The 22,595-nt window shown below is 35.9% G+C and overlaps 2 long non-coding RNA genes across 3 annotated transcripts; one reads left to right on the plus strand and one right to left on the minus strand.

Annotated features, from left to right (window-relative positions):
- Nucleotides 1-7,874, minus strand: LOC149136892 (uncharacterized). 2 transcript variants are annotated; one of them, XR_016238328.1, is made up of 4 exons: nt 7,681-7,874; nt 6,211-6,313; nt 1,781-1,884; nt 1-517 (listed from the first exon to the last, which is right to left on the minus strand). It is a non-coding gene; the product is annotated as an uncharacterized LOC149136892 (long non-coding RNA). The 2 variants fall into 2 exon arrangements; XR_016238327.1 differs by having other exon boundaries at nt 6,211-7,865.
- Nucleotides 7,875-7,956: 82 nt separating this feature from the next.
- LOC106881000 (uncharacterized) lies at nt 7,957-19,516 on the plus strand. Its single transcript, XR_016238329.1, has 3 exons — nt 7,957-8,095; nt 16,386-16,468; nt 19,427-19,516. It is a non-coding gene; the product is annotated as an uncharacterized LOC106881000 (long non-coding RNA).
- Nucleotides 19,517-22,595: the final 3,079 nt, after the last annotated feature.

Consider the following 22,595-nt stretch of genomic DNA (forward strand, 5'->3'; position numbering starts at 1 on the left):
TTAAGTTTAAATCAATTTTCTTTATTGCGCTGTATTTTGTCTCACACTATGTCTACTGCACGAAGTATATCAATCTAAAATTGTGCTGTGTATATTCATCGATCAGCATCTTTATCAAGTAAGATATTTAACAGGTTGTAGATATATGGCATCAGTTCCGTTTTTGGAAGCAGTAAATAATTTTTTTATGAAATATATAATAGCATAGTAAGAGGAATGGTCATTTAGGGATTTAATGTGGCTGACCAATAAATGCGCTGTCTTGCCTGGTGTTACTATTTTTGGTCATCCAAAAGTGGGTACATAATAAATAGACTCTGTGGCTTCAAATATATCAGGCATGATTTTGAAATTCTGTCACTGAAAGAACATAAACATCATTTCATTGAAGGAATATTTAATGCAACACGCAGACTTCAATTTGCTGGCGTAGACTTTGAATCAAATTACTGGTAACATGTAACAGCTGGCTGCGACCCTTTGTTCTTGCTTCCTGCGAAATGTTATACACAGTAATCTGAAAAATGCAATCTATAATTTAATTATTATCGATTTTCAGCGGTATATACACTATTAACAAAACTTTCTGTTGTTAACTTAGTTTTCATCTCTCCATAAAATTGTTTCATATAAGCAGCTGCAAACCAATACATTCATTAAATTACTTAAATTCATATACTTTTATTTATTACTAAAAACGGATGGTATGTGTCTTATTATAAGGTACTTGGGATGAATTCGTTCTTTATGCGTCTTGTACATGAGCAAAGTACATACATAATTCACATCCAGAGCATTATGCATTATGTTGAATTTGTTTTCTATTTAATGGTTTGAAAGGAAAAAGGCAACGCCTAAACCAATTGACCCGAATGATTGCAAAGGGTATAAGTTTTAACAACACGGACATAAAGTATATGACTTTTCAATAACACTGAGTACCAAGAGAAGAAGAAAAATTAGCAAAGAGAGTATGTATGTATGTATGTATGTATGTATGTATGAATGTATAGGCGAACATTGACAACCCAATCACAACTGAACTTAAAATAGACTTGATTCAAGTCTCATTATTGAATTACACCATGAGAAAATATAACGTTGCTATTCTAAAACTTCCTTTCAAATAAAAATATTAATTACACACAAGCGCGCGTGCACAGACATACGCACACACATACACACATACGCGCGCGCACACACACACACACACACACACACACACACACACACACACTCACAGAAGTATATGTGTGTGCCGTGTTTTATGCTTCCTTGCATTTTAATATCTTTCTTTAGATAAATCTATCCGTTACATACAAACATACATATATACTCACGCAGACACTTGCGAACATAGATATATATGTGTATGCCTGAAAATGTAGAGTTATCTGAAGAAATATATTAATATGCATAGAAATATCATGCAAATATACGTATGTACATATGAATATGCATACATATATGTGTGTGTGTGTGTGTGTGTGTGTGTACACATGTATATATGTATACATACATATATATATATATATAGCCATATATATATATATAAATACATACATACACACTCACGTGTGTGAGAGAGTGAGAGAAAACTTGATATTCTTTCCATGTGTTCGTATGCTTTTAACAATTTTCCTATAGGTTCACAAACACGAATTCTACAGGAATCAAATTCGCATAGAAATGTTCTATGCAGCATGATTTCAAGAAAATTTTACATATTATTAATACAAAATAGGGATTTAAATCAATATAGCAGAAAAAGATAACTAACGTGTTTTGCCATGAGACTTTTTTTCCCCTCTTCATTGGTTTTTCGTTTAAATTCTTCGTCTTCCACATCATGATGCAAAACTATGCGTTGCAAGTTTAGTTTACCTTTCAAATGAAGAGTTAAGATATATCTGCATATATATCAGCGTTTAAAGTAATTCCTTAACACATCCATATATATATATATATATATATATACTTACTCCGGTATATATATATATATATATATATATATATATATATATATATATATATATATATATATATATATATATATATATATGTATGTATGTATATATACACAAAGACACAGGCACACACAGAGAAAGAGTTAATCAGATACATGCAGACGTGAATTAATATTGGCTTCAAATCTGAGCACAGAGCAGTAGTTTTTTGCGGGGAGGGGGCCAAGTTGATTAAAGCGATCCCAGTGCTTAACTGGTACTTATTTCATCCACACTGAAAGGATGAAAGACAAAGTCAACCTCGATGCAATGTGAACTCAGGACGTAGAGATTAAAAGATGCTAAGCATCTTGCCTAACATGCTAACTATTCTGCCAGCTCACCGCCTGTATGTGAATTATTATTACTGACGCCATAATTATTATTATTATTATTATTATTATTATTATTATTATTATTATTATTATTATTATTATTTTTATTGTTATTATTATTAATACTATTATCTGCGGAGTACGACGGACGTATTTTCGAACGCTCTGAGTAAACCCTCTCTATACGTAATTGAGACCGAACCAATTAGACAGAGTGTAGAGGAGCATGGAAGGGCGAAAAAAGAAAGAATAAAAGCATGCTGAACTAAATATTTGAGTAATGACACTGTTGGATTGAAGTACTGTCACAGTATTATCAAATATATGTTATGGCAGGAAAGGAAGTTCCGTCTACGTATATTTTTCCATAGTTTTACACACACACACACACACACACACACACACACACACACACACACACACACACACACACACAAACACACACACACGCACACATGCGCACACGCATGCGCGCACACACACACACACATAATTGAGACACGTAATTGAGACCTTGGCAATACACTACTCATTATCATCATCATCATCATCATCATCATCCATTTCCTCCCTCCCTCCTCCTCCATTTCTTCCTCCTCTTGTCTCCTCTCCTGTCTTCTTCCGTCTCCTCCCCTCCTCCTCCTCCTGTCCTCTCTCCTGCCCTCTTCCGTCTCCTCCTCCATCTCCTTCCCATCTCCTTCCCTACTACTACTACTACTACTACTACTACTACTACTACTATCGGTAATAATAATGATCATTCCTACTACAGGGACAATACCTGAAATTTTGTGCGTAGAGCCTAGTCGATTACATCGACGTCAGTGCAAGACTGGTACCTATTTCCTCTACCCTTTGGCGAAATTTGAACTCAGAACTTAAAGACAGACGAAATGCTACTAGGCCGATTCATCACATGAAAACTATTGACATTGAACTAAGCATTCCATACAAAGAGGTGACACTGATCGGTTGTACTTGTCCAGAAGAAATGATGGGAGACTTTTGATTAGTCGTTAAGTGTTGAATCAGAAGTAAGAAGTTTCGGGTGGTATGTAAAAAACAAAACCGTGGAACCATTGTTGATGTTAGTGATAAAGTTCAGCATCATAAAACTTGATAATTGTGTTGAGAGAGAGAGGAAATGAAAGAAGAAAAATGCACGAAAAACGAAATGACAAGGGTAAGGAAAAGAGAAATGTACGGTCAATGTGGGCATCCTTCACGAACCGAACGCGCGATGCTAAACGATTCCGATATGTGGACGTTTACGTTGACCACCGAAAAGATGTCGCTGTGCATTGCAATGATTCAGCCTCTGAAAATGGGACCGAACCAAACCACCGCGAGGACAGCCTCTAAGTATTGATGGTCGATCCAATCGAAAGGTTTTGATTTGCCCAAACTGATCAGTGCTCCACCCATGCTAGATTCCTTCCCTACCTTCTATAGGAAATCATGTGTGTGTGTGTGTGTGTGTGCGCGCGCGCATGCGTGTGTGCATGTGTGCGTGTGTGTGTGTTTGTGTGTGTGTGTGTGTGTGTGTGTGTGTGTGTGTGTGTGTGTGTGTGTGTGTGTGTGTGTGTGTGTGTGTGTGTGTGTAAAACTATGGAAAAATATACATAGACGGAACTTCCTTTTCTGCCATAACATATATTTGATAATACTGTGACAGTACTTCAATCCAACAGTGTCATTACTCAAATATTTAGTTCAGCATGCTTTTATTCTTTCTTTTTTCGCCCTTCCATGCTCCTCTACACTCTGTCTAATTTTATATTCTTCTTTCCTGTCTTTCTTACTTTAAACTAACTAATTTATTTCTATCTCCGAGGATTATCAAGTTGTCTGGCTTCCTGTTACTATATGTCACATTATAAACAACATGCGCAAATAGTCGACTTCTTGACCTCAATTCCTAACCACCAGCTCAAAAATATCAACACTTATTTGTAGCGTTTTAATTTCATATAAATGCATGATATTTAAGAAAATTCCACTGCTTGTGCATTCACGACGAATATCATTTTAGCCAAATTAAATATATAGACAATATAGATTATTAAGAATTCTTCTCACTACTCGCTGATATCATCTGACGTGCGTGTGTTGTATATACACATATTCCATAAGAAGTCGTTCTCCGACATGAAATCCGACGACAAAATGCTAGGCTGACACATCGCTTCTTTGTACAAACGAATTACACAGGTTAGTTATATCTGGTTGTGTTTTTAAATGCATGCTTGGTAACATATATTGCAAGGGGCACACATCATTGCCACATCTGTCTAAAAACTGTAAGCTGCTAAGAGGACTGAAAAGAAACAAACATCCGTGCTGCTCGTGTTTGAGAGAATATCCAACCTAAGGCATTATTCGAAATTGAATCGCAGCCATTCTATATATAGGTGAATTATAGTTTTTCGTTAAATCATTTATGTTTTTCAACATGTACGGAAAAAGCCGAAGCCATCCCTACCTCTCTTTATATATGCGCATTTAAATTTGCCGCCAGGCAGAAGCATGTTGAAATCTAATAAGGAAGCTTAGTTTTCTTTCACTCGTTGATATATATATATATATATATATATATATATATATATATAAAAGCAATTATGAGGATAAGCAATTATGAGGATAAGCAATTATGAGGATAAGCAAATTAGACACAAAAAAATTTACAGCAGAAAAGGCTGTGGTCGGCCCATATCTTCTACGTGACTCCATGAATACGGACCGCTATCTTCAGATGTTCGAATATTACGTGTGGCCCACGGTAAGAATTTCATATTATACTGATTTTGAATACCCTTGAATAAACTGATGTCTACATATCAATTTCTCCATTTTCTTCTTTTTCTCATTCATAAATAATTTAAATACTAATATCCATCAATTCAAAACGTAGGCAAATGAAAATAAATCTTCATATTTCAATGTAAGCACCGGTGGCGCCAAACAGTTTTCTCAAACGGACAGGGATGGAATGAACAACCTTCTGAAGGATGTTGACGGGTATATCATTGAGAACTTCCTGAACCTGTGTCTCCAAGTCCTCCAGTGTGCGAAGTTTTGTCGTGTACACCTCCTCTTTTGAGTAACCCCATAGGTAAAAATCACATGGTGTAAGATCCGGACTTCTTGGAGGCTATTCATGAGGTCTGTGTCGTTCCATCGAACGTCCTGAAAGATGTTGGTCTAACGACGCACGCACAGTTAGTGCAAAATAGGGCGTTGCAACATGCTGCATGGATATCGGGTCGCCAATGTTATCCTAGACACCGTTGTCCACACGTAATGTTTTAAAACATGAAGATAGCAGTCCGTATCCATGGTGTCACGTAGAAGATATGGGCCGACGACTCTTGTTGCCGTCATTTCGCACCACATGGTCACTTTTGGTGGAACTTGCATCCTCTCAACCGTCATATTCGGATCCTTATCACACGACGCGCAGAAAGGGAAGTTGAGACGATTGATGAAATCACCAACATGGAATACAGCCTCGTCACTCCAGAGGATGTTTTCAAACAATTCAGGCCAAACTAGCATTAACTCCACATATTCCATTCTGCGGCCATGGTCTTCAGCTTTTAGCTCCTGTACGTAATGGGGTTTCCACGGACAACAATTCAATTCTTTATGCAACACCGTACGTCTTCTTTGTTTTCTTAGTCTCCTTTCACGAGCTGATTAACGTGTTGATTTTTGTGGGCTGCGATTAAACGTTTCCTCCACGGTTGCCACGTTCTCCGCTGATCGGGATGTGGTTGAACGGCCACTTCTTGCATCGTTCACAGAGCCCGTGGTCATCAGCTTTGCATGACAACTTTTTATGTTCCCCGGACTTAGTATTGCATGCTTACCTTTCCATGTACGTCACCATCTCTGAACCAAAATAATGTAATTCCACACTTCATAGCGTGCTGCTATGTTAGCTCGCTCCTGGTCAGTCAAGCGACCGGCCACCTGGAAAATAAGAAATAAGACAATAAGAAAATAAGAAATCCCTATTAATTTTGTCTGTTTAAAAGTTGTTTTCGTCATGACTTCGGTGATACTAAACATTTTATAAGCAATTTCTAATGCCTAGCTACTTTCCACTCGCCTTGTATGTATGTATATATATATATATGTGTGTGTGTGTGTTTGTGTGTATGTGTGCGTGCGCGCGTGTGTGCATGTGTGTGTGTGTGTATGTGTGTGTGTGTGTGTGTGTGTGTGTGTGTGTGTGTGTGTGTGTGTGTGTGTGTGTGTGTGTGTGTGTTTTCCTGTCCTTTTTTTAATCATCTAACTGTCCGGATGTTTTGTTGTTGCCTGTTACGTTCATGTTTCATTTTTTGCCTTCTCATATATATATATATATATATAGTCAACAGTTGAGATCCAGCGATTCTCAGTAGAGAAGACACTTAGCGCTCAAATGATTCAAACTTAGACTCAGATGTCTTTACGAGTGATCAATTCCCCGGGGTAAAGAAAGACTAGAAGAAGGATGAATTTGAACAGATATGAAGGCAACTGGGGAATAAAAAGTTATTGGATATATTGGATATAACAGCTTGAGCATGAAATACAAAATATATATATATGTATACATGTAAAACGAGAGAAAGCAAAGACGATGAAATTTAAGTATAATATAAAGATATTTATATCAATAGACCAAGTTACAGAGTACAAACGTCAGAGAAAATTACGGGAAGGAAGAAAGGTATTTTAAGTCCAACAACTGTTTCTGGGGGTTCGGATATCCGTCAAAATGTTGGTAGATCATTCATAATCTATGTATAGACCCCCCCCCCCCTCCAACACACACACACGTGTATATATATATATATATATTGTTGGAGTAGTGGCCTTTATATTTGTTGGAATGGTGTTCGCTAACATAAATTTCCATGCATGTTAAAACGTGTATATTGCGGGCTTATTCTTCATGAAGCTGAAGTAGTTTTTGATGACAACTACAGCAATGATAACGATGACAGTGCTTACAATGAAGCGGATTACGATGATGATTACAACCGCGGTGATGATAATGTTTTAGAAATTGTCGCAATAATGGTGAAACTGATGAAATATTTCATCACAAATAAAACATAGATTCACACGTGTATGTACACACACACGCACACATACACATTCACACACATATGTATAGTCACACATACGCTCGACAACACGTACATACATACATACATACATACATACATACATACATACATACATACATACATATCCACGCGTATAAACGCATAAAAATCCACTTTAGCACGCGCGCAAACGCTGTATATCTCTTATAGTAGGAAATGTTGGAAGCTGAATGATTTTACAATTTGATAATTTTATCTTGCCGGCAGAACATTTTTTTGTTCTTTTTACTTCACATTTTTCTCCAATCAGCTATATTTTCAAATTTTATTTTTTTTAATTCCGTCTCGTATCACAATTCTATTTCATTAGAAAAATTATTTTCTGGAGATAAGGCTGCTGAGTTGGAAACAGTATACAAATCATTAAGCGTGTTCACTTAATGACATTCGCAAATTACTATTATTACGTCACAGATAAAATATTTGTTTTGCCCCAGCATATCTGTTGACATGGGCGTTTGCGTGAATATAATTTTCTTCAGGAAAGGAAAAAACTCCGACTCAGAATCTACAGCTGAAACTTTAGTAATAAGGTATATAAATAGTATTCAAGAATATTTACACCTACCAAGAATGCATTTCATATAAATTGAATGTGAGTTTAGTTGTGGCATTGTTTGCTATTGTCAAAATATTTTTGCTTTTGTTGCTGCTTTTTATGTTTTCTTACTATTGTTGTTGTGCGGCTTCATATCAAATTTGACATGGAAATGGAAGTATTAGCCGAGCGAACAGATGCAATATCTCAGCTTAGCTGAGTTAGCTAGAGAGGAAGGTATTTGGGTTATTAATATTAAATATAAATTTTCCTAGAATATTTCAGGGTGTGATCAGAAACGTGTGCGGTCTGGTAGATGTTACAATTGTTATTTCACTTGCGCTTTTGTTGGTCTTCAAAATTTTTAGGATTTTGCATAGCTCCTAGAGTCTGGAAATGTGTCGGTACAAGTTGGTAGATAATTGGTGAGTGAAGAAGAACTACCTCATTCGAGTAGAAGAACTACCTCATTCGTTTTCAGGGATGTTGCCAGATGCAACCCGGTGGTAGCTAACTTTTCAATCTGCACCTCAATTGTTCCAAATCTTTTGCCTCTGGCAAGGTACGAAATCCCTTGCCAGACTGGTCTCAATACCATTTCTATCTGTGTCGTAGCCATGTTTTCAATTTTTCCAGCTGCCACTGACTACGTCCTATAAACTATCGTTCTTTCCATGTGTGTCTTTAAGACTTCTTCGGAGGGCGGGATCACCTTCACTTCGTTCCTCTCCCTTTTCAGCATTTCCTTATTCTTGTTTATATCTTCCAGCCTTACGTCTTCGTGCTTTTCATCCGTCGCTGCAGCATAGCTCCTTTCTTTCAAAGCCTTGTCTATCCTATCCAAGCACTCCACCATCTCCTCCTCTGACGACATATATTCCGAGGAAGGGCAGCCTTCAATACTCGAAACAGAGCAACTCAAAGCTTCACAACTTCTTGTTCGATGTCCCTCCATCAGAAGAGGAAAAGCGTCACACAGCCAAAAAAAAAAAAAAAAACACGCACAGAATCAACAAATCAAATGAATCCTGGGTAACTGGAAGCAAGCTTCTTACCACACAGCCATACCTGCGCCAATATGTGTGTGTGTGTGTGTGTGAGCGTGCATACACATGTGTGTACGTGCGCGTTAATAGATAAACAGAGATAGATAGATAGATAGATAGATAGATAGATAGATAGATAGATAGATAGATAGATAGATAGATAGATAGATATCTTTTTATTATAGCCACACAGGGCTAAATACAGAAAATGGACAAATTACAATGTAGAGCTTTTCTTTGGCGGGGAAAGGAGGGGGGATAATTTCGATCAAAAGGGATCGCGGAAAAAAAAGGGGGGGGGGATTTCGATCAAAAGGGATCACGGGAAAAAAAGGGGGGGCGATCAATAGGGATCAATAGGGAACAATGTAAAACAAAAACGGGGAACAGATTAGGTTTATCCGTGGAGAGAAAAGCCTACGGAAAAGACCACGGTCACCTCAGGCCTTTTTTTTTTAAAGATACATGAAAGTAAGTACCTTTTCTCTTTTTGTTACAAATCTATGCTTAAAATGGTGTCGTCTTTCATTCTTACCATTCTTGCCACATTTACCCATTTTTTATTGAAACTTTCATTCGACAACACTTTCCTCTCTATCCTCATCCTCCTTTTCAAGTGGTACTTGAAAAGGTTGACGAGGGACTGACCAGGGAGGAAAGTGTTCGTTTGTAGACCTTTCAAACGCGTCCACCACACGCATTCTTTTGCCATAGCTATCAGTGTTACAAAAACCGTTTTTCCTTCCCGTTTAAAGGAAGGTGGCGGAACAATATTCACGATAGACTCGGCTGATAAGTGGGCTCGTCCCACACGCGACAACAGCCGTTCGACGAAGGTCCACAGCTCTGAAATAGCTGGACACTGCACGAGTGCGTGCAGAACGGTTTCGTCGTTCTGACCGCATCTCGGGCAGGTCGGTCGGGTGGTTTTCGAACCGTGTCTGTAGATCTTCTCTCGAACTGGTAGTGCGTCCCGATAGCATTGCCAAGCCAGGGATCTCTGGAAATTATCCATAGGCCCGGCCCGAACGTCGTCTTGAAAAGGCGCGTTAGGAATTTCTCGTCGACACCCAGGTTTGCCCCGAGAGTGTCGTCAAACCTCCCCTCCACTAGTCCTCTATAGAACGCATTGGTCGTTTGGAAGTTGCACAAGTTTGATCCCGGACGGCAGAGCTGTTGTAGAGCTTGGCGACACTCGCGGTGCCAATCGCCCAGTTTCGGTCTCTTCCTGATCATGTTTGCAGTTCGGTGAGTGAGACGAGCTGCGGGAAGGCGTGCCTCACAAACGGCGCCCATACCTGTTCACCGTCGTCAATGAAGTTCCAGAGATGCCGCAGTCTCAGCGCATGTCTGCGCATCATTAACCACGGCATCCCCAGTCCTCCATGTAACGGTTGTTGACAGCAAATGGATCGCCTCACCATCGGAACGCCACCCTTCCACAGAAAGCGGAAAAGTATGCGTTCTAGTTTCGTGATGGTGGCATCGGGACAAGGCACGACGGTCAGGCGGTAATCGATGACTGATGCGATATACACATTAGCCACCTCCGCCCGGCCTTTTAGAGATGACTTTCTCTCGGCCCATGTTTGGCTGAGTTTCATCACTCTACTGGTGATCTCGTCCCAGTTCTTATCCATTTGGAGGTCCGAAATGAACCAGACCCCGAGCAGTTTAACCGGTCCGTCCGTCCAGCGTCCCACTACGGAGTCGCTATTGGACGGTATGGGCTTGCTTCTCCAGGTGCCGAGTAACAAACCCACTGACTTTTCCGGGTTAATTTTTGCTCCTGTCACCGTTTCGTATTCTTTAAGTGTCTCGCCTAGCATCTCGACGTGCTTTTCGCTCGACACTATGACGGTGACATCGTCCGCATATGCAGACACGCCCGTCCCGCAACCCAGCTCTCGTGGGATACCCCTCAGTGTCGCCAGCTTCCGCAGTAGTGGTTCGAGCGTCAATACATAGAGAAGCGCCGACAGGGGACATCCCTGACGGACCGAACGCGTGATGTCGAACGGTTTTGACAGGTGACCGTTTACCCGAATTACCGATCGGATGCGGCTATACAAGGCAGCGATCCAACCGCGGAAGACGGGACCAAAGCCAGCTGCCCTGAGGACGGCCGCCAGGTATCGATGGTCGACCCTATCGAAGGCTTTAGATTGATCTAAATTGATCAGCGCCCCACCCACGCCAGGGTCCTTAACTACCCTGTCCATGATGTAGCGCATGAGGTGGAGGTTGTCATGGATGCTTCTGCCCGGCACGGCGCATGTTTGTGCCTTGTCGACCAGTTTATCGATGACAAGTGCCAACCTCTCGGCTATTACTTTGGCCAAAATTTTCAAATCTGCGTTGAGCAGAGTGATGGGCCTGAAATTATCTATAAAATTCCCCTTGTTTGGGTCTTTCTTCAGCAATGTCACTGCACCTCGGCTCACGAAACCGGGAATTCTCCCGTTTTGTTGCCAGTTGCAGTAGACTGATGCCAAGAGGTCGCCAAACAAGTCTGGCATTTGACAATACAGCTCGTAGGGTAGACCATCCAATCCAAGCGACTTATCCCTCGCGCAGCCCGCCATAGCATCTCTTACTTCAGCAGCTGTGATGGGACCCTCACAACACTCTGCCTCTCCCGCCGAGAGCCGCGGCAGGCCGGTCAGGTAGGCACTGATGTCCATCCTGCGTTCCGACCCACCGCTCGCACCGAACAGTCGAGCAAAGTGCTGTTGAAAGGCCCCACACGTCCTTTCGGGTTCGAGCAAACTACATCCCTGCTCATCGATTAGAGACCGAATGGTGGCTCTGTTACCACGTTGCGCCTCCGCCACCCGGGCTTCTCGCGCAGCTTCGATCCCTTCGTTCCTTAAGGCACGCATTTTAGCTCTGACGACGCAACCTTCGTGTTTGGCGTTGAGGTGTTGGTCGAGGGCCATCCTCGCAGCCAAAACGTTGGTTGCGCTGCCAGCTGTAAGTGCCTCTTCTAGTTTTTTAGATAGATAGATAGGTAGATAGATAGATAGATAGATAGATAGATAGATAGATAGATAGATAGATAGATAGATAGATAGATAGATAAACAGACAGATATAGATGTAAATATAACTCGTATTGGTTAATATATCGTGAACCAACTTTTGTAGAGACATTTCCTCTTAGTTTACGAGTACTATTTGTGACAGCTATATAATGTATACTCATCTGCATACAAGCAATCAAAGTACTTCCGTTACGAAATACAAGCAATCAAAGTAGTTCCGTTACGAAATAGATATTTTAGAGCCTGCTTTGATTCTGTTCGCACGAATTGGCAAAATAATCTTAGTATGGCAAAAATAAAATATTGCTTGCCCGACATGGAATTCATAACAAGCTATTCTGTTTTTCCTAGCATGTGCCATTCAGTATTAATCTATCCTATCTATTTAAGTATTTTACTGTTGGAGTAGTAGTTGAGAAAGATTGTGACAATAAAGTTTTGTTGAGACTTTGCATAGAAAATTCCTCACTGGTTCACACTTCCTTGTTTGGTTGTCTTTGCTATCCATTTGAAGACTATGTTGCTATTCGAGTTATTGTTAATATAGTTATTTGATTCTTATGGTTGTTCGATGTTGCTTACGTTTCCTTTTATGCTGCTAACTCCTTACTATTTATGATCATATGGTGTACATAATATCCTTACATCAGCCATGTGTAACATCAACTCTGATTTTGTTTTAGGTTATTACTTTTATTCTTAGTTCATGCTGCTTTTTGGTTATTATTTTATTTTTGTGTTTGCTTTATAGTTTTACATTATTCATAATTTGTGTGCATAATGCGTACATAATTTATGTACATAATAAATGTACGTGATTTATGTATACGATTTGAATTTTGTAGTTGTTGTTTTACAAGGTATCAGCAGCTTATGTACTAACGTTCCACAGAAAATATGAGAAACACCCACATACATAAAAAAACCCTATTTAATTACCATGAAACTTTAACTTAGGTCTTATGTACTAACGTTTCACCGATGAAAACATTTCGGTTTGTATTGTATAATCAAATAAAACTTATATATAACTCAGTAGTTATTTAGCTAATATGATATATCTAATTTACGTCATTTCATTAAGTATACCATACACAGAGACTTGGTTTAGATTTCTGCTTTAGATTAGGTTTGATCAATATGATCGCAGGAAATCTATTTTATTTCGTATAGGCTTAGAAACATTTCTTTTTTTTTTTGCCTTTATTTCTTTTTTCTGTCAGTTTATCCTTGAAACTAATATATGCCTTGAGAATATTAAAGTACTTCCTATCCACATTTTTATTTTGTTTTGATATAACTCGTTTTGAAACACAACCTACGTAAAATACATTTCATTAATCTCATTATCAAAACAGGATATTTGTCAGCATTCGAAGTTTAAAAAAAAGGAAACAGAAATAGCAAACTATATAGTTACTATTTGTGGCATTTCCTTTCAAATTAATTTCTACAACAATCTAAAAAGTTATTTTTAAAAGTTTTCTTATAGGCTAGTCAGAGAAGGGAGGGTAGCGCCCATGAAGTTATTGCAAGGTATCTCAATCAGGTTGATGGAAGAACTAGCTGTGATTACCATCAATTTGCAAATAAACTGAATAGATTAATAAAATATAATTTCCCGTCTGAGCCGGGATGTCGGATTTCTGCTATGTTGCTAGTCAAAGCATTTTAATGTCTTTGAAACAAAAGGAACTTACGATAAAATTATTTTGCAGCTTACATGTAAAGCCATGTTCCTTGCTCCAAGATTTACAATGAAGACGAAAAATCCTTATACATTATAGTTATTTCTCCAACCTTTCATGAATCTATGATGACATAGAACTATTCGTTCTCTTCAATGTAGCGAATTTGTCACTCTTCAAAGAAAAAGAACTATCATTGCCGTTACAAATCAATTTTTGTAACAATAGCAGCCTGGTACATTACATTCACTGGAATAATTACAATTTATTGAACAGAATTAAATTTACTTTCATTGAGAAAGAATTTCACTATTAGAAAGTTAACCATTAGCATACAGAAATTCTAAGAACTTGTTGGCAGCTCAAGGCTTCAATACCTTATTAGTGATTTTATACTACCTCATTTAATTAATTCTAGTGCGTTATGCTTCGTTTTAATCGATAGTTTATCAATAATTTACGTTCGTGGTATATGTGTATACATTTCTTATGTAGATGGCGACGAAACTATATCAACGACAAATACGTACAATTCGATTATTGGTAACAAGATGTCGAAATTAAATGTGAAAGGACATTGACTTATATACTCAGTTTATATATTTAGTTACATGCTCACTTTGTCTTAGTTGGAACGGTTATATGGGAAACATTTCGCTGGTTTTTATTCAGTATTGAAAGACTAAGTCTTTACGGAGATTCAAGAATATGTAGTCTCTTTAAAAAATTACACAAAGTTTGATGAAAAGAAATTATTGCCTCGTTGTACCACTACAAGCTTCTTCTGGGCAGAATTCTCCATTTCTACCACTTCCTGTCTACGCAGCGTTGTAGAAACAATAATTATTTCTAGGTTCCATATATTTACTTTTACGAAATTATGCCCTTCAGAAATTTAGAGATATAACTATTATTCAAAGATTCCAAAAATATACACTTTACGTGGTTGATATTATGCTGACATTCTTGGTGCTAATAGTGCTAGTGTTTTCTGTGCTAGAATTTTTGTTGCTTCTGTCAAATTGGTAGACATTGAGGAGGCTTAGAAAATTTATATACATTGAATGTTTAATTCACTGAAACTAAAGTGCCTTAATGTATAGAAAAATAATTTTAACTCTCAACTATTCCCAACGTTCCTCCTGACTTTATGGGAACTAACACACTCCACTTGATAGATTTTGAAAATGCAAGATATCAACTTAAATCTTCAGAAAATTGCAACGGGTTTTCGATGGAATATGTAACAACTAAATCAACCACGCTATTCCCAATTATCCTCATATTTTTACATGAAACTGAAATAGAAATAAAGAATAGTAAAAACAGAAAATTACAAAATATTGCAGAAACCTTTTAACTATTACATGCTATCTGTTCGCCAATAGATCTCGCTGATATTTTAGTTCTAAAGTTTGCATGGGTTTTGAAAATAACTGTCATAATAAGTTACAGAAAATTTACTAACAACCCGTCCAGATCGAACACTGCCTTTCATCAACTGATGTCGGTGAAAAAAGTTCTGTTTCAATACTGCGTTTGATTTGATTGATAGTACACATCACACTAAGTTTAATATATTGTGCTTATATTATAAATTAACATTTATCACAACAGAAAACCACACACAACCAAAGAAATAAACAAGCAAATAAAGACGTAGACACATAAATGAACGCATATCTTCGAACTGATTGTGAAATATTCGAAAGATACTCATCATATTCCTTCAAAACCTTCATACAAAACTGAAACATTACCTAAAATATGACTACATATCATACATCGTATAATATGTTCCATGCGCTTTTGTTGATATTTTTCACATGTTTAAGCTTAAATAAAATGATACGATTTAGCGCAAAGAATATCTAAAATTATCACGATTAAGCCCGTGGGATTTAACTATGTTTCTGTATTTATGTAAATATGATAATTTGCTAAACTTGATTGTTTGAATTTATACAGTTGTGCAAGTTTGTAACTTGTAGTATATATGCAATTGTTGTGAATACAGAAGTCATTCTTCTTCCTCTGTAATATAGATATTAGATTACTTATATCTCCGAATATCCCTGATTTGCAAATGTGTCTAGAATATATAACAGGTCGTAGGCAATTTTAAACCTTCCCAGCAACCAAAGAAAGCAATACTACTCTACTAGAGCTATTATTATCTTATTGCATAATACAGTTGTGTACGTGTGTGTGTGTGTGTGTGTGTGTGTGTGTGTGAGCGCGTGCGTGCGTGCGTGCGTGCTTGTGTGTGTTTGTGTGTGTGTATGTGTGTGTGTGTGTGTGTGTGTGTGTGTGTGTGTGTGTGTGTGTGTGTGTGTGTGTGTGTGTGTGTGTGTGTGTGTGAAGGCGTTCAGAAGTAATTTCTTAGCTACCTCACAAGTATAACTAAATTAATTTGAAAGTTACTCTTCTAATACTTCCCTAGTTCGTGTATTTTAATATCGTTTTCAAATGAAAATCAAACAACGATTGTCCTTTGAAAGACAATGTGTGTCTTAACATCATATTGCAACATACTATGAAGAACTGTATCATCTCTATTATTATCTCAGCGTGGTTTCATTGGAGCTTCTGCTGCGTCACCAACTCCGTAGTTCAGATGTATTTGCAGCATTCTAATTTGAAGATTTGAAGTGTGAGTTGTCATTACCTTGTTTTGTTTTGCTTTTTCTTTCTGCTGCTTCTCACATTACTTTAGTGATTCGTATATTTGTTGTGTAGAATGTATCGTATTGTAGTGATTGAATTTGTATGTGATGTGTGAACTATTGCATGTGATTTAGAGATGGGAGGTAACTTTGTAGAATACTGATTGTGCAATTCGTGTCTACGGATTGTGTAGAATGTATTGTGTGAAGTGTTTTATGGCGTTCATGCTTTTGCGTTGTGTGAGTTATGTAATGCTATTGTGTAGTGATTAAGCAGAGTATGTGTTTTGTAGTTTGTGCTATAGTAACGGGATTCAATTGAGCATCGATTACTATAACACGAAGATAAAATACTTTCGGCTTTGATATAATAAACGGCGATCGTATGAAATGTGCTTTGAAGGTTGTTTCGAAGTAATAGTTGGCGAATGTGTGCTGCAGAATATGCTTTGTGTTGTGTGGAGCGTATTAAATATTTTGTGTAGAACGTTTGTTATGTAGGTTGTGTTATTGTACATAGTGGTAGTCACGTAGAATATTCTTTTGTGAAAGTTGTATCATACTAATAGGTAGCAGTTATGCCTTATATACGGTGATGTCTTGTTTAGCTAGAGTACGCAGTAAGTTGTACTGCTGAATTCGTAATAAGCTGGATTATTGCAGCGTCTACGAGCACTACACTTTAATGATGTATAATTGTAATCCCTTGTATTTTGTTTACTCATTCATGTATTTTTCTCTAATTATCATAGGTATCATTTTTACTCGCATACCATACATCCTTTCTTTATTTCTGCTTCACGATCCGTACCAGTGATAATCCTCCGTCCTCTTTTGGTATAACATTTTAGTCAGAGAGATTGGGGTATGCATCAGAATACATACATTTTCAACATCGTCTTTGTTCTCCTTATCAGTATGAAGCGGTTTGTGACAAGTTATTATATTTATAATATTGTCCCATACCGAGTTGGTTACATGTTTAAAGCACTTATTTACACTTTTCGTGTAAAAGAATTGATATATTATGAAATGGTGGTAGCTGCCTACCCAGCCATGTATGAGCATAATTTTTGATTTCACGAACATTCTGCTGTCAGAAGTGATGTAATCAATTCTTTCTTTATGCTGATTCCATAATCTATCCTTCTGCGATTTTCATTTTAAAGTTTTCAGTGAATCGTCATTGCCTATATGCAACTAAAATCAAACATCCTTTTCTAATTTTTTTTCGAAAGTATTTAAGACATTTTTAGATTTCAATCAGGTTTATTTCCACCATTTTGTCGTGAATTGCAAAATATTGGCCACCGAATCTTTTCTCATTGTTTTAAATTTAAGGTATTTTGGTGCTCTTTTTCCATCGTATTTTCTATATATTTCTAACCGCTTCTCTGTATTTTTCCTGTGATGCAATTAGCTCCCAGTTTTTCTTTTTTACAATGTCATTATATATAAGTCCCTATATTTCCTTTATAACCACTCACAAGAGTGACTGTTCTTTTGCTTTCTTCAAAGAAATTTTAAAACTCATTGTTGTTTCTGTATAAAATACTATATTGATATTAAAGGCTTCCTGCAAGTAAACTTATCTTGCCTGTATCGGATTCAAGATAGTGGCTCCAGAATGCCGTCCCATTTCTAAACACTTCACTTCACTTAACTGACAATTTAATATGCTGAAGCTGTAGATTATAACTCGAGTGGATGGCATATTTATTCCTCTTATCTCATCTCTGGCATTAAATTAATTTCTTTTTCAATATTACTCTAACTCTTCTGAAAGATTCTTTATTAATTGTTCTCTTTTATTTCTCTGCGTGACGCATTTTATCACTCTCGTCTATTCTTAATTATTCATATTTCAATGTCTGAATGTAATTTAATATTTTCCGGTTTTATCAGTTTGTACTTTTTGGCACATTAGTGTAATCCTATTTCTACTTTGATATTGTGACTCATTCCACGCACAATTTCAATACGATCTCCAGTTGGTTGTTGTCTCTTATAAATACTTTTAAATCACCATTACAGAGAAGATATTTTATAATCGTTTAACAGTATTTATAACTACTGATTCTATCATCCAGAAAATGCAAGGTTAAGCAAAATTATAGAAGAGATAAGGAGTCAGCCTGAAGGATTCATCTTTTATAGGTATAAAACATGTGTAAAAGATTCATCTTTTATACATCTAAATTTTTAAGCTTTCTTTACCTTGCAGTATATAGTTGCTTTCCTCTTTGACAAGACATGATTGATACAGTTTCTTAATACTTAAGTCAAATTCATTGTGTAGTCAGGAATATACTGCAATATTCGAGTGTAGTATGTGATTAGATGCTTTTCAGTAATCAATGGATACCATATTTCTTTCCTCTTTGTTAATTTCCTGGTTTGTTTAGTTATTTCCTTATAAACAAACATCTCTCCCCAATTTCAGCTCTGACAAGGTGTCATTCATTTCCTGAAGAAAAGACCGTCTTTTACAGAGTATCGACGTAAGTTTATGGTATATATTCAGACAAACAGATTATTAATTTATCAATATGCAATTCTGAGTGCTTCTGGTGCTCTCGTTTGTTGGAATCAGTATTGTCTTTCCTCTGGTTATCAATCTGGCATGGAATCTGGTCTATTAACTAATTTGATGAATGTCTTTGTAACTGGTTCATGATTGCATTTCAGTCAGAAACTATCAATTACTTGACATTTTCAGTTCTCTTGCAGTATTTCTCACGTTGGTAGATTCCTAGTTAGTTATATTAGCAATACTTGAAATTTTATTCCATATCCTAATCCCTTTTTTCATCCATAGTATTATTAACTGTGTTTAATGATTTTCGTTCTATATTTAAGTATAAGTTGTTTGCATGTCATCTAATCTATTATTGTGTTTTCCGATATCTTTGTAACATGTTTTAGTATTTTTTTTTCTTTTTCAGATACCGGTTTATCGTGATAGAGGCGATCACTCTTCCTTAGCGTGTTTTACATGACTGTACAAAGATGATTTGCTTAAGCTTTTCCTTTTATTTTTAGGACTTTTTTTCTCTTTTATTGATATTATAATTTGTCATGATTATTACTTTGTGTGTTGTGAGAAGATATTAGAACCCATTAGTTTCCATTTCGTTAATTTATATATTTCTGATGGATTTTTCTCAATGTTAATTCTGGTAAATCTGTTCTCATGTACATTTATTATTATTGGTAAGAGATGTGATCGGTGTTTTATTCATGTTGATGCTGGAAATCTGCTTGGTTATTCCGTTGTTCAGGTGGAAGATGCTCATCTTTGGGTTTTTTGTTCATGTTTCTATATCTGGTTTTACTTTTTTGAAATATGTAATACCTTGTATGTAATATCTTTGTTGAAATATGTAATACCGTGTGTAGTTGAATCCTTTTTATTTTTATTATCATCTTAAGGCTCATCTATTATATGTTTAGCCATTTCTCTTACGTTATTTTCTGTCTTTTTTCTAAGACATTTTTTAAGTGTGTACATGCCTCTGTGTAGTCCATTAATTAGTTTGATCTGTTTTCTTTTATTTATTACTCGTGTCTTTTTGTATGAGTCATTCTATTAAGTCAATTCTGACTATAATTTCAATGGAAAATCTGCAGAGAAATCCTTAATAAGTGATTAATAGCAATGCTAACACAGTAGGACACAGTAATTGACTTATTGAACGTTTAATATACTTTCAAGTATATTATGGCTGCATAACGAAATGCAGTGCTTCTTCATATCATCAATATTTACGTACCAGCTGCCAGGAATGTTTAGTATGTAAAATTGGTATATCCACTATTGTTACACCGCTTATTTGAGTAATGAGTTCGTGGATATTTAATGGGTTGGATGGGTGCTGATGAAGAAACAGGAACTCCTGAAATGTGACATATATAGCAATTAACCATTTTACATCTTCGGTGTTATTGTCGTTTACATTAGGCGTACTCGAATACGAAACGTCGTAACAAATCATTACTTGCAGTAATTTCTATAGATAATCTGTAGAGTTGACCTTAAAAAGAGAAACATACGAATATTGAGTTCTACCGCAATGCCATAGTGAAATATATATATTAGTATCTATGTGTACATCTATGCATCTATATATGTGTTTGTGAGAATGTGTGTGTGCGTGTACACACATATAACGCACCCGTGTCGTTTCCATCCATCATCCGTTCCCTCTCTCTACATATATGTATATGTACCTTAATCCCCTGAGATTGCAGATACTATTTCTGAATCTCTTTGATTCTTTAGATGTGCTGGCCTCCTGATAATTAATCGATATTAATTAATATATGATTAATTACCAGATTTTATAATAATATTTTACCCATTACCCATGTTCTCATACTGAATATATACGACGCAGTAAATATTTTCTGCAGATATATTCCTGGAATTAGCGCGCCAAAACGAAGACTTTTGAATTTTACCATTAATTGTAATTAGCAGAACTATATACACGCGCACCCATGGCGGTGGACAACTCTGTATACGATTCTGATGATTGCGGTTACATTACAAATCAGGCTGAAGAGGAATGGACAATCGATAAGATTGTTAAATCCGAAACCGGTACCTGTTTAAGAATGCTTTATTATGTAATTTTAAATGTCTTGCCCGCTCACGTTTTGGTATGCTGCTATATTTCATGTTGAGAACAATTTAGGTCTTAATAGACACAAGATGTGATCTATTTCTAGCACATTAATTGTCCACGTTTGTGGTCAACGTTATTTTTTTAAAATGTACCTTAATCCCCTGAGATTGCAGATACTATTTCTGAATCTCTTTGATTCTTTAGATGTGCTGGCCTCCTGATAATTAATCGATATTAATTAATATATGATTAATTACCAGATTTTATAATTATATATATATATATATATATATATATATATATATATATATATATATATATATATATATATATATATATATATATATGTATATATATATATATATATATATATATATATATATATATATATATATATATATATATATATATATATATATATATATATATATATGTATATATATATATATATATATATATATATATATACATATATATATATATATATATATATATATATATACATATATATATATATACACATATATATATGCATATATATATACATATATATATATATATATATATATATATATATATATATATATATATATATATATATATATATATATATATACATATATATACATATAATTATATGTATATGTGTATATATATATATATATAATATATATATATACATATACATATGCTATATATAGTATATATATATGATACATATATATTATATATATATATACTTATTTATATATGATATATACATATTTATATATAATACATATATATATTTATATATACATATATATTTCAATATATATATATACGGGGATTGGACAAAATAATGGAAACACCTTAAAATTCCAAACAAATTAATTTTAATATGGGGTAGGACCGACTTTGGCAGTAATTAGAGCATGAATTCTATGAGGTATGGCTGCATACAAAGTTTGAATTGTTTCCAAAGGAATTTCTGTCCATTCTTCAGCTGAAACAGAGTCAAGTTCTTGTAGTGATGATGATGGAGGATATCGACTCCTTACCTGTTTTTCTAAAATGCACCATAAATGTTCAATAATTTTGAGATGTGGGAACTTTGGTGGTCAGATTCCCTGCCCTTATTCTTGTATATTTGGAGATAGACAGACAGACGTATAGACATGTATATATGTGCATGTATATGTATATTCAGACAGAATATAGATTGTATTGATTCTCATTATACATTTCCGCTATATGTGTAAAGGAATATGTCTCAAGGAAGTGTTATTCATATGTAATCCAAATAAGGTACAGTTCCCCATATGACATTTAGTAAAGGCAAATTTTCTATGAACTGACAAAATTGTCCAGTTGTCTATCACACGAAATGAAGACGAGAATAACTCGAATAATATCAGTTTCTTGATATTTTAGGAAAAAGACAAAACGATGAATAACGTTAAAGTTTGATATGCTCGCCTTAATGTTCGATATACTCACACAAGCG

The sequence above is a fragment of the Octopus bimaculoides genome, chromosome 2 (genome assembly GCF_046866305.1).
Source record: "Octopus bimaculoides isolate indiv1 chromosome 2, ASM4686630v1, whole genome shotgun sequence".
Lineage (NCBI taxonomy): Eukaryota > Metazoa > Mollusca > Cephalopoda > Octopoda > Octopodidae > Octopus > Octopus bimaculoides.